General features: G+C 34.9%; 1 long non-coding RNA gene across 1 annotated transcript; it reads right to left on the bottom strand.

The window, feature by feature from the left end:
* Nucleotides 1–10907: 10907 nt before the first annotated feature.
* LOC123920374 lies at nt 10908–13371 on the bottom strand. Its single transcript, XR_006813632.1, has 3 exons — nt 13235–13371; nt 12331–12384; nt 10908–11232 (listed from the first exon to the last, which is right to left on the bottom strand). It is a non-coding gene; the product is annotated as an uncharacterized LOC123920374 (long non-coding RNA).
* Nucleotides 13372–14698: the final 1327 nt, after the last annotated feature.

Raw genomic sequence — 14698 nt, forward strand, 5'->3', positions numbered from 1 at the left:
GTTTTCTATTCTGACATAATCCTCATGTCTAATAGCACCAACAACAATGTCCTTTACTCTGTGATGTTTAGTGTAGGTTTTTAGGTTAGCTGGTGTGAGTAACTTTCTGTGCTCAATGGACAACCTTCCATGTTCATTTAAGTTTTCAAAAGTTACTCCCAGCTCAACCAAATCCCACAACTCATGATCAATAGCAGTGATATTGCTATAAAGTCTTTCCTTCCACCACTCAAATAATGAAGCATCACCATTGAATATAGGGGCTTTTCTATTGCCACTATGTTCATGTGATTCATTATTTAAATAATCAAAACCAAAGGCAGATCCAGTTCTACCACTACCACTGGCATCACCAGGAGTACCAGTATTAGTACTTTCGTCTCCTCCAGACATAATGTTTTCACAAGATCTTTACTGTCTCACTGTTAAGTGAAAGTAACAGACCAGTGCTCTGATACCAATTGAAGGTGTGAAAACACAAGAAGGAAGGGGGGGTTGAATTGTGTTTTAGCCAAGTTAACACTTTTTCAAAGTTCTTAACTTAACTATATTAGCAGCGGATAAAAATCACAATATAATAAGATAAGAGAGAGAGAAAGCACACAAGCAATTTATACTGGTTCCTCTCACAAAACGAGAGTAGTCCAGTCCCCTTGCACTTCCAAGGGATTTCACTATAATCACACAAGATTACAAATGCTCAAGCACACAAGCAAGAGACTTCACAACTATGCTCAAGCACACAAGCTTAAGACTTCTCAAAACAGAGATAATAAAGATGTTAAAAGAATACAACTGCTCTAAGAGAACCTTAATAAACAAATACAATGAGCACAAAGTATTTGGACTAAGAGTTAAAAACACTAGTTCAGAGGTTCAGAACTTGTATTCGCAAATATGAATTGTTCGAGCGCGTGTAATAGTAGTTGATTTTCTTTGCAACTTGATTCTTCTAGTATATATATAGGACTGGTAAAGAGTCGTTGCAAAGATGACCGTTGATGAAGATATCCTTTTGTCTTCAAGCAACTTGTCTGATGCAATTTGGTCGTTTCCAAAACAGAGTAAGAGTTTCAGTAACTTTGACCATGTGTAGAGAAGACTTTCCTTATTCAGCTAAGAAGTCTGGTAACCCACGTTCTTCTTTGTGGACAGACAAAATGCAAGTAGATGTTCTGATCAAGATTGAGAGGTCCTTTTCTTCATTGGTAGGAGAGTTGACCTTCAAATTCGAATCTTCACACCATTCAAAATATACCTCAGAGTTGATTCACTTCAGACTTTAGTAAGTTCTGATGTCTTCATCCTCTGATGTAAGTAACTTCTGAAGATTCTCATCTTCTGAGTTCTTGCGAACTTCTGAGGACTTGTCTTCTGAGCTTTCTTCAGAGCTTGTCTGAAGCTAAGTTCTGCACACTTAAAATAAATTTTTAGTCCTTCCAATTGTATATTAATACTTTGTTATCATCAAAACCTTAATAGATTTAGGGGCAAACATTTTTAAATTAATTTTGTTCCAACAATCCTGAGTTTGATGTGCTGGTAATTTAGTTTCCATTCTGCCTGCTGAATATGACGTATGGTCTGAAGTAACTGAAGGTGAGGATGAGTTCGACGAAAGTGAATTGGCTTTACACAAGCCAATGTGTTACTATGTTATGAACAGTGGCTGCTTAGAAGAGAAAATGGCCAATTTTGAAAGGTCGACTGAGGGAATGAAGAATCATTTGAAACCCCTCTTTATTCAGGCCAAAGTTAACAATGTGGGGGTCAACAAAGTGTTGATTGATGGAGGGGCAACAGTGAATCTGACGCCAGAATTCATGATAACCAAGATTGGTAAGTTTTCTACTGACTTACACCCTCACAACATCGTTCTTTCGAATTACGAAGGTGAGACTGGTTTCTCACTGGGGGCAATTCAAGTCGATGTAGCAGTTGGCAGCACTGTTAGGCCAACTTTGTTTCTGGTTGTGGCATCAAAGGCCAATTACAATCTGCTTCTAGGAAGGGAGTGGATACATGGCGTAGGAGCAGTGCCTTCGACTCACCATCAGAGGGTAAGTATTTGGAGAGAAGATGGTGTGGTGGAAAATATCGAAGCCGATCAAAGCTATTTTAGGGCTGAGACACACCATATAACCAAGCACTCATTTGATAAGAAATTTGCGAATATTTAGCCATGTACTGAACAGGGATATGCCTATGCCCCTGCTGATAATGTCTATCATTCTGTCAAATTAGATCCAACTCATGGGTTTATTTGGGAGAGAGAGGAGATAGATGATGGCCCATATGAGGATGAAGGCAAAATTCACCCAACTGGGTGGAACCTTTATGAAAACCACTATGACTAAGCCCAATGCTTGGGCCAAGATTTCGGCTTATATGGCCGAAAACAAAATAAATATGGCTTTAGAAGCCACCATGTTGCAAGAAAATATGGCTGTCGAAGCCAATAATTGTGAAAATGGCAAAGTTGTGCCAACAATCCAAAAATTGGACTGCATCTATGATGAGGAACCATTAGGATTTGAAAAAGATCCTTCGAATTCTAGTCAAAAGATGCAAGCCCAAGATCCTTTGGAGGAAATAGATATTGGAGATGGCTCGATCAAAAGGCCAACCTACATAAGTGCCAATATCCCAAAGGAATTGCGTGATAAACTGGTTGAACTCCTCAAAGAGTTCAAAGATTGTTTTGCTTGGGATTACAACGAAATGCCGGGTTTAAACAGAAATTTGGTCGAACACAGATTACCCATTCGACCAGACAAGAAACCAGTTAAACAATCACCAAGAGGATTTGCACCAGAAATCCTATCTAAAATTAAGGAACAAATCGAAAGGCTGCTGAGAAGTAAATTCATCAGAACTGCCAGGTACCTCGAATGGTTAGCAAATATAGTTCCTGTTATTAAGAAAAATGGTTCCCTTAGGATATGCATAGATTTTAGGGACTTAAATAATGCTACACCCAAAGATGAATATTCCATGCCTGTGGCAGAAATGCTAATAGATTCAGCAGCAGGCTTCGAGTATCTTAGTATGTTAGATGAATATTTTGGATATAATCAAATTTTTATTGCTGAGGAAGATGTGGCAAAAACAGCTTTTCGATGCCCAGGGGCCTTAGGCACCTATGAATGGGTAGTAATGCCTTTTGGATTGAAAAATGCTGGAGCCACATACCAAAGGGCAATGAATTCAATTTTCCATGATTTTATAGATACATTTATGCAAGTGTATATTGATGATATTATTGTTAAGTCATCATCACAAAATGATCATTTGGTTTGTCTAAGAAAATCATTCAAAAGAATGAGGAAATATGGATTGAAAATGAATCCATTGAAATGTGCTTTTTGTGTACATGCAGGAGACTTCCTTGGTTTTGTGGTGCATAAAAAAGGCATTGAGATAAACCAAAATAAGACAAAGGCTATTTTGGAGACCAAGCCTCCAACAAACAAAAAGCAACTTCAATCCTTATTAGGAAAAATCAACTTTCTGAGAGGATTCATTTCGAATCTAAGTGGTAAGGCTCAAGCGTTCTCACCATTGTTTCGTCTCAAGAAAGAAGATGTTTTCACTTGGGGGCAGGATCAGCAAGAAGCATTCGATGAAATCAAGAAATACTTGTCTAATCCTCCAACTCTTATGCCTCCAATTAGGAATAAATTTATGAAGTTGTATATTTCAGCATCTGGTGCAACATTAGGTAGTATGTTAGCCCAAGAGGACGAAAATGGCGAAGAAAAAGCCATATATTATTTAAGTAGAGTTCTTAGTGATGTTGAAACTAGATACAGTAGTATCGAAAAACTTTGTCTTTGTTTATACTTTTCCTGTATGAAATTGAAGCATTATATAAAGCCTATTGATGTTTATGTTTATTCTCATTTCGATGTTATTAAACATATGTTGTTAAAACCAATTTTACATAGTCGAATTGGAAGATGGGCTTTAGCTCTTTCTGAGTATTCACTTTCATACAAGCCTTTGAAGGCTATTAAAGGCCAAATAGTGGCTGACTTTATTGTTGATCATTCAGAAATCGAATCACCCTAAAACTATGTTGGTCTGGAACCATGGATACTGTATTTTGATGGGTCTAAACATCAACATGGTACAGGAATTGGTATTTTAATCATTTCCCCATTAAAAATTCCTACTAAGTTCAAATATAAGATTAATGGTATCTGTTCGAATAATGAGGCTGAGTATGAAGCCTTAATAGCAGGTTTGGAAATACTATTAAGCTTGGGGGCAAAAGATGTTAAGATAAAAGGTGATTCAGAATTAGTTTTGAAACAATTAACAAAAGAATACAAATGTATCAAGGAACATTTGATTCGATACTTTGTCATAGCGAATACGTTATTGAAACGTTTTGATTCGATTGACATAGAACATGTCCCTCGAATAGAGAATCAGGAAGCAAATGACTTAGCGCAGATTGCTTCAGGGTACAAAGTGTCCAAAGAAAAATTGGAACAATTAGTGGAAATTAAAGAAAAATTGATTTCTGACGAGCCAATACAATTGGAATTGTCAATGCCAAAACTTGTGGGGGCAGATACGTCACACAATGACATAAAAAATGTAACGCCCCGATATTTTATACACACATTTTATTAATTTATTATTTAATCAAATATAATTTGTTCCCTTATTTCTTGTTTTGGTTAATTATTTTACGATCCATTTTAGTAAAATTATCTAAAGTGTTAGAAATCAATTTGTTTCATTATTTTAGAATTATGAGTGGCCAAACAATTTTAGTATCACGTGAGATTGACTTTAGCAAATGACTCAAAATTGACCATGATCCAATTATCTCTAATTATACCGTATCCTTTCCAATAAAAGCAACGTGGAGCCTTGATAATTCAATGACCAAGTACAAATTATCTTGTGACCCGTTTTCAGCTCGTGATTACTAGACAAATCATATAATGATAATTAAGTGCTTTTATCCTTTGCCTGCTTGCAAATACTATATGTTGATCCCGTTTTCCTTTCTTGCTTAAATTTCATTCATTATCATCATTAAAAAGACAGTCATTCCTTTTATTTGTTTTGACAAATAAATGTGTTTGACCAACCTTTAATTCCTGTTTTAGTTGCACGCGTTTTGTCTTAACACATCCTTGCTCAATGATTTTCCATCGCCTAAAATTACCAAGTCAATGAATTCTCTTAAACTACCATTTATTCTATTTAATGTAAATACTGCTCAGCCACATATATTGAGGTAAATATCAAAAAAATCTCTATTAGAAGCCTCACGCAAATTTTGAGACTCTCACATCATTCTCTTGATTTTCCAAGTCTCACGATCATCATCTATAGTTCATTGAAATATTTTAAGTCTCTCAAGTAACCATATACCATATATTTTCTCCTATATTTCACGTAAGTCTTTCTATACATCCTTTTCTATTTTAATCCTTGTTTCACCTTGTGAATCCTAATTCTATGTCATTTTCATTTTCCCTTGGATTGTCTCTGTTAACCGTCGGATCGTCGAATTGAACTTTGGAGCGTGAGATATCGTATATGCACTGTAGCTGCGAATTTAAGATAGTATAATGATTAGAAGAAAGCACTTGAGGTAAGGGCTTTTTTCCCATACATTCATGCTACATAGGAACTGTGTTGTGAGATGGTAGTAGAACTTTTGTCTATTGAAAGAAACTAATAAAAAGTATTTTTGATTAATTAAAAGAAAAATGTTACTTATATGTATGTAATTATACGGTGTTATACCTTCATGAATTTGTTTATATATGCTGTTATGGCTGTGAAATATATTATTAGCTTTACTTGTAATTTGTTTGGTATATGTATTGATAAATTTATTTGTTCGTCCTCACTTTGTTTCGGATATTAAAAGAAAATATACAAATAAAAAGATGGTATGGTCAGTTACTTGTTTCGGTCGGTAACACGTCAGGTTGGTTTTGAAGAAAAATGATCTATTATCGAGACATGCATCATATAGAATGTGTATATAAGAGAGTTCATTTAGAGCCTGTATGGCATTTTTAGGGCCTGTGTGGCAGAACTTACTTTTTTTAGCATGTGTGGCAGAACTTATTTTTTTAGCCTGTGTGGCAGAACTTATATTTTTAGCCTGTGTGGCAGGAGCCTGTGTGGCAGATTTTCCCCATTGGTATGAGATGTATTATCCTGATCATGTGTCTCGCATAGCATGTAGTATTTGAGGTCACATTGCATTGCATCGCGAATCATTTGACAAAAAAGTTTTGAATAATAAATAAATTAATTATATTTTTTTGAAAATCTTTTGATTGATGAAGAGTTTTGTTATTGTTTTATGGCATTTTTCTTGTGGTGAGTATGATTCAATATGGATAAGGAAATTGACCCTTTACACCCAACATTTTAGGTACTCAAGGAGAAAGGCATGTTTGAATGTGATGCTTGAAGCGCGTACATACGGGAAAAAAATGGGTTTTGTAAATTTGAGAATTTTTATGTAATAAATAATTCGTCGTTGTATTTTCTTCCACTGGAAATTTTCAAACTATTGTTCAAATTAATTAAGTTTATATTTCTATGAATTCTATTTCAATTATCTTTAGAATTATTTTATTTAAAAAAAAATAGCGCCCCATTTTCTAACTAAATATGATTTTTAAGAAATATCTTGGATAAAAATGTGGGATGTTACAAAAAATTTTGATCCAAAGATGGGTCATGATGTTTATGATGAATTCCAAATTTTTGTCATTGACAATTTAGTGAATGGTGATTGGAGGAAACCAATTGTGGAATACTTGGAAAATCCAATTGGGAATGCCCCTCGAAAGATCAAATATAGGGCGTCGAATTATGTAATCATTGGTAATGACTTATTCAAAAAGATCCTTGAAGGAATATTACTAAAATGCCTTAGCGAAACTGAAGCCTATATAGCAATTTCTGATGTTCATAGTCGAGCCTGTGGTTCTCACCAATCAGGTCATAAGATGAAATGGCTTCTATTTCGACAAGGTATGTATTGGCCATCCATGCTGAAAGATTCTACAGATTTTGCTAAGGGATGTCAAGAATGTCAAAAACATGCAGGAATTCAACATGTAACTGCAAGCGAATTACACTCGATAGTAAAACCTTGGCCATTTAGAGGTTGGGCTTTAGACTTAATTGGTGAAATAAGACCAGCATCATCAAAAAATCAAAAGTACATCATATTGGGTATTGACTATTTCACTAAATGGATCGAAGTCATACCCTTGCCCAATATTGATCAAGAAGAAGTGATAAGTTTCATTCAAAACCATATCATTTATAGATTTTGAATTCCTGAAACTATTACAACTGATCAAGGCTCAGTGTTCACTGGTCGAAAGATGCAGGAATTTGCTAGGCAAACAGGGTTTAAACTATTGACTTCGACACCTTATTATGCACAAGCGAATGGTCAAGTTGAAGCTACCAATAAGATTATTATTGGATTGATTAGAAAACATATTGCTCAAAGGCCAAGAAATTGGAATAAGACTTTGAATCAAGTCTTATGGGCATGTAGAAATTCCCCTAAAGAATCAACGAATTCTACTCCGTTTCGATTAACATATGGTCATGATGTTGTTCTACCTATAGAAATCTATTTGCAATCTATCAGAATTCAAAGGCAAATGGAAATACCAACTGACCATTATTGGAGTATGAAGTTCGATGAATTGGTTGATTTAGACTAAGAAAGGTTAAGGGCACTTGATACTTTAAGTAGACAAAAAGAAAGAGTAGCAAAGGCCTATAATAAAAAGGTCAAGTCGAAAACCTTTGATGTGGGGAATTTAGTGTGGAAAGTTATTTTGCCTATGGACAAAAAAGATACGGTTTTAGGCAAATGGTCCCTGTAACGACCCATTTTTTTTTTTTTTTTTTTTACGACCCATTTTTATTAATTAGTATAATTATTATTTGTTTATTTATTTTGATGATGTGGCATTTAAATTATTTTACTTAGTGGTAAATAATTAGTTGTGAGAATTTATGAGTTAGTAAGAATAGGTTTATGAGAAGTGTGAGTTGGGCTTTTGTTTTTGGGCCTAAGTTAGAATTGTAAAACCTAGCTATAAAAAGGGATAAGTTAGAGAGAGGAATTCATTTGTGATGAAAATTGGTGGAGGTAGAGAGAGAAGCTCTAGAGAAAAGAAAGGGAGAAGAACAAGAAGAACAAAGAGGAAGAGGAAAGCTTTGTAGAGGGGAAGATTGAAGAAGGAAAGCTAGAGATTTCATCTAATCCAAGGTAAGAAAGTTAGTTATATAATCTAGAGTGATTCATAGAGAGGGGAGATTGTCTATATCTCCATACCCAAACTCTCTACACTCTTTTCTTTTTGGTTTGGGATTAATCTTTGATAAATTGATAGAATCTTTGATACCCATTGTGCTTAATCAATTTCTAATGGAATATAAACATGAAATTCGTGGGAATCATTGGGAATTTGTGGATGTTTTGACTCAAGAACTTTGTGTTTATGTGAGTTATGAGTAAAAGTAAAGAATCTATGCTTTTTCGATGTTTATGATGTAGATCTATGAAATGAACCGTCCTTTTGTGTTTACACATGTTCGTTACACTTGAAAACAAACTTATTTGGGATCTAGAACATCAAACTTGGATTTTTTTGAGTAGATTTCTATCCTCTGTGTTAGTAGGAGTCACCTGCATGATAGTAGGGGTTCTATGTGCTAGTAGGGGTCCTTGCATGATAGTAGGGGTTCTATGTGCTAGTAGGGGTTCTTGCATGATAGTAGGGGTTCTATGTGTTAGTAGGGGTATTATCTGAACTGTTATTTGTAGTAGAGGTCCTCTAGTATAGTAGGGGTACTATGTGTTAGTAGGGGTATCACCTGAACTGTTGTTTGATGGTTTTAAATGCTATTGAATGTTTATAACATGGATTAATTGTGTTCTTATGCACTTGTTGATGCTCTGTTAATAATAGCTTATGCTTATATGATGATGCATATGATCGAATTATGTGTATGCATTAGATTGAAATGTAATATGAATTGTTGATGATAATTGATGATATTTGTTTAAATATCAAAGAAGTATATTAAGATGGTTGATGTGTCTTAGTAAAGAAGAATATTAGAATTGTGTTATTCTAATAAAGAAGAATATTAAGATTGTGAGTTATCTTAATAAAGAAGAAAGTTGGGTTAAGTCCACTTTATGAATGATAAGCTTAATGCTAATTGTTGATGATGTATGTAAGAGTATTCATGATCATGCATGCATTCATGAATTACTAGGGATATTGGATTTATCCAATAAAGAAGAATATCGAATTATATTCATTCGATAAAGAAGGATATTAGAGGTGAGATACTCTAATAAAGAAGATGGTACCACATGCATTTAGTTATGTCTAGGGTGACATAACATGAGTTGTTGCATTAGTTGCATTAGGAATTATATGTTTATTTCCTAATTGCTAATTGGTATTTGGCATTTGATGAAGCATCCTTATATGATTTGATATAAAAGGTGATTATGTGGTAATTGGTATCCCTTGGAGGAAAATGTGACTTAATTCATTGAGTATACTTTGTGATGTGAATGATATTTAGATGTATGTATTCCAAATGTTGTTTCGATGTATTTCTACCATGTGATCTTATAATTGTTTTAAGATTAAACGGGTGTGTGAGTTAGATTATGTATGTTGGCATGTGTTAAGTATGCTCCTTGCACATGTATTTTATTTGGATTATGTAATCTAACTCTCTGTTTTGTGTGTTTGACTGGTTTGGGTCCAGATTGCTCAGATTATGTGGTTGACCGAGTTGTCAGGAAGCTCCGCTCTGATTAGGCATGGGAAGGGTTCAAATGTATTTTTCACGTGGAGTCTTTATTTCTTATCTTTCAATTTGAAATGGTTTGTATTAAGATTATCTTTTGTTGTAAGAATGATGAAAACTATTTTTTTTATTACAATAGTATATTTTGGTAAATAATGTAATACCTTATGCCTTAGTCTTGTTTTAAATCAATAAAGTTAATTAACATCCGCTGCGTATTTTTCGAAAAATATTTTCTAGAGATGAAATTACTAAAATTAAGGGTTAAGGTGTTACAATTTGGTATCAGAGCTCCGGTTCTTCGGACTGTGTGGGTTAGGTGTCGAATCAGAGCAGGTCTGTGCTGTCAGACTAAGTGGGCATAGTGTCACTCGTGTCTTGTATGATTATTGTGTTTCTTGTGATTTAATTAGTGAAGTTACACTTGCACATTAGTCACGATTTCATTATTTTGCAAATGAATGTGAATCTTATTGTATTTGTTGATTGTGCTTATCAAATGTGAAGTTTCGTTAGATTGATTAACATGATGTGTTGGTTTACACTTGATAGTAATGTGATGTTATTTTGAAACGTAAAGTAATAATGGAATGATGAGATTTGTTGTTATTGTTGATGTTTCGTTCGATGAATGTGAAAATATTGTTATTGTTACTAATTGTGCTTCTTTCTTCAAAGACTTGAGAATATGATTGTGTTGTTTTGGTTTCGAGATAATGAATTAAATGATGATATGTATGTATGTAAGTAGGTATTCATAGAATTAATTGAGAATTTATGAATAAGAATAAATAGTGAGATTTCTTGAACATTATGATCATTAGCGAATATTCATGAAATATTTGTAATCTATGAAGATGAGAATGTATTGGTGAATGACATGTATTGCAATAACTTATTGATTATGTATGAAATTAGCTTCATGAAATTGGTTGCTTGTGTTCCTAATTAATGTAACACCCCGATTTTTAAAGCCGAAAAAGGGGTATTATTTTTTATTTTTTTTTAAAACAACACGCTAAATAAAAATGGCGCGAGTGAACGCCCTTAGCTATCTCGACAATTCATCATTCAATGGAATATAAATATAATATCAAAATATTATACTACAGGGCTTCCGCGAAGCAAAGTGTGTACCTGAATAATTTACAAACCAAGATACATCGCGTTCATAAATAAAAGACAAGTGTTATGAACCGAATATATCACAAGGCCAAAAGGCACTAAACATGCCTGAGTATAAATACAGTCATCCAAAAGAACTAGGCCCTAAGCCTAACAAAAGTGTAGCCTAACCAAGGACTACAATCTATTCTCCCGCATAATCCACAAAGTCCTCGCCGTCCACACGACCCACAGTCTCAGAAGGAAAATCATCGCCTAGGGGGTAACCCGTTCATCACAATCGACAGACAAAGCAAGGGTCACCAACTGGAACAAATATACAAATACCAAATACCAAAGCATAAAAGCGAGTAAACACTTATCAACTTCTCAACACCACGCATAATAAATAAAATGCGCACATAGCCTAATGCAAACCTCTAATGCAATGAGTGCGACAACCCCTCTGGTTTCACAACCCTCTAACGCAAGCAAGGCGACAACCGCCACTGGTCTCGCAAACCTCTAATGAATAAAGGTGATAACCGCCACTGGTTAAATCACACGCATAAACCTCGGAAACATCAATAAAATCCCGTAGCCCATCACGGTCACTACAAAGATTAGAGTGGACCCAATCACTGTCAATCACACCCCGCAGCCCATCACGGTCACCACGTATTGTGAACCCAAATAAAACCCGTAAGACATCAATAAAATCCTGTAGCCCATCACGGTCACTACAAAGATTAGAGTGGACCCAATCACTGTCAATCACACCCCGCAGCCCATCACGGTCACCACGTATTGTGAACCCAAATAAAACCCGTAAGACATCAATAAAATCCCGTAGCCCATCACGGTCACTACAAAGATTAGAGTGGACCCAATCACTGTCAATCACACCCCGCAGCCCATCACGGTCACCACGTATTGTGCTTACTAAAAAGAATAACGGTGGACCCAATCACTGTCAGTCGCACCCCGTGGTCCACTCCCGCAACCACTTATTGAACCCCATAAAATACCTCAAACATTTGGGTGGATCCGCTCTCGCAATCACACCCCGTGGTCCACTCCCGCAACCACGTACCATGGACGCATGAGCATACGATACTCTTATCTATACTAATGCAACAACAATACATATTCACATAATATGTAATTTCCACAACAAGCATGTCAACACATATATTTCATCAAATCATATGTAAGACAAGTAACCTCATGTATTCATCACGAACTCATACCGAGAATACATCACGCAAACATACCAAGCACTCACCAACAGTGCACAAACAAACAAGCACAACAACAAGCATACCCTAATGCTATCGACGGAATTTAATACGGAAATAAAAACGGTGCCCTTACCTCGGCAAGCTCCAATTTCAAACAACTTCGAACAATTCTACACTTTCGCGCGCCCTAAAATAAGCAGCGTACAATCCATAAGTTTCTCCCAAAATATCTCAACGAAACTAAACCTATCAACAAAGGTCTAGAGGTGTCTAAGGCACTTCCTAACACTCTCGGATTGTGTTTTCGAGTCCTCCCCATAGTGATTAAAAATTCCCGAAGTTAAATACACTATTTTTCACAAAACAAACACATTTTCGACAAAATAGTTTTCAAACTAAAATGACCATAACTAATTCAACTCTTGTCCGATCGAGACGAACCATACGCCAAATTCATCGTCTCGAAAAGACAGATCAAATAGTTAAGTTTTTTAGGACCCAAAAACAATTTTAAAGGGACGAAAATGCCCCTGTCCAGTTCGGCCAGAATGTGGAAACATGGCTAGCTCCCACAATTCTTCATTTTTAAAACCTTGGCCTTGATTTTCTAGCTCTTGAAATCAGTTTCTCGCATAACCAAAACATTTTCCAAAACAAACCCAAAATTCATAAAATTTTCTAAGTCTTTTTGAACACAAAATTATTTTCCAACACATAATTTTTTTGACAAGATTTTTCATCTTCTAAAAAGTCTTAAAACAACCTCATAAACACAATTAACAAAACCACTTTTCATGTTCTTGATCAATTAGAAATTTCTCAAACCCTAACTAAGAACAAAACATGAAATTCTTACTACTCTCATGGAAATCAAACAACTAAGCTTAAACAATCCTAGTTAAACACTCAAGAGCAAAACCTATGGATCACAATTAATTTTCCAACAAGTTCTAAAATTTCTCATGAACAAAAACCAACCAAAATCATCAAACTCTAAGAGTTTGGACAGCTATTGAGAAGGAGAGAGATCAAGTTACCTTAGTGAGATTCTTCTTGCAAGTTCTATGGATTTCCCTAGCTTGGAATGAGATGATTTGGTGATGAAATGAAAAATTGGTGAAGGTATGAAAATGGGGGATGGCTTCACGGTTTTGGAGAGGGAAGAGGAGTGGAAAAATTCAGATTTTCTAAGTCCCAAAGAAGCTAAACCTCCTTACTATACATTGGTCTTGGTCATTCCTAGCCATTGGATCAAAAGTGCAACTAAAGTCATGTTAAATCCTCACCATTGGATCCAGTTTGACTTTCCTTCCCAAGATATTTTCCTATGGTCATGAGATTTTACGCCTCGCCGACGAGTCACGTTACGCTAAAAGGCCGAACTCGCGAAAATAGAAAAATTAGAAACTAAACGTCCGAAATAAACGATTTCCAAAAATTATCGCGAAGCATTTTTCCTCGACTGTAATTTTCTTCCCTAACTCTTAAAAATATTCTCAGGACATATCCTAACTCGCGCAGATATATAAATCCTCCATCTAAAATTCTACGGAATTCCGAAACCGTAAAAAGTTTACAACAGCGGGTAAAATTCCTACTCGTTTTTCCAAAAACAAGAATAATCCAAAACTCGTCGTTCTGACTTCACAGAAACCTTCTCATTCATGAAAGAGGATTACAACCCAAAAGTCTGTGCCTTTCCAGCGCACGAGCACAAAACAGACTCCATCTCAGCAAAAATCCTATTATTGCGACGATACTCACAAAAACACTTAACCAAAAACCCTAAATTCCTTAGCCATTACTTATTTTCTTCACGCAAAAGGTACTGTGGAATTACGGGTCTTACAATTAACATCGACTTTAGCATTTATAATCCTTGTTTTGTGCTTGATTAGTAAGATGATAATGGTTTAAGTGCTAATTGTTAATACTCGAGTTGTTACGAGTCTTATGAGAAAAATGTGATGATTATGTAGTTTCACATGTTTGGAAGTTAGTTCATGTTGATTGTTATGCTTCTATGTTTGTTATAACTTCATATGCTTAAAGTCATGACCGTTGTTTTATTGAACTTGGATAAATGATGTTTTGCTCTAGTTGCTTGAAATATGGAATTCCTTGTTTTTCCTTGAATTTTTATGTGAGTGGATTAAATGTAAATATAGTAATGATTTTACTATTTGCACTTATATAGGATAATGGAATTTATTTTATGCAAAGTGGATTCAAATATGACTTGGATATGCTAAATAAAAATAATCGTTTAATTGGACTATTGTAGTAGAGTTTATGTGTATTCTATGCATGTCTTTTTGTATATCTTTGAGTATAGTTTGTTATGACATGTAATCAATTTTGAATTAGTATTATTCATTTATGATGTGAATATCGTTGAAAACCAATATTATTTCTTTTGAGTAACTGAATCTAATTTTTATAGAAATAAGAAGAGTAAGAATCGGTGATAACGATAAGTAGGTTCTAAGATATATTTGATA

Source organism: Trifolium pratense, linkage group LG4, assembly GCF_020283565.1.
Source record: "Trifolium pratense cultivar HEN17-A07 linkage group LG4, ARS_RC_1.1, whole genome shotgun sequence".
Classification (NCBI taxonomy): Eukaryota; Viridiplantae; Streptophyta; class Magnoliopsida; order Fabales; family Fabaceae; genus Trifolium; species Trifolium pratense.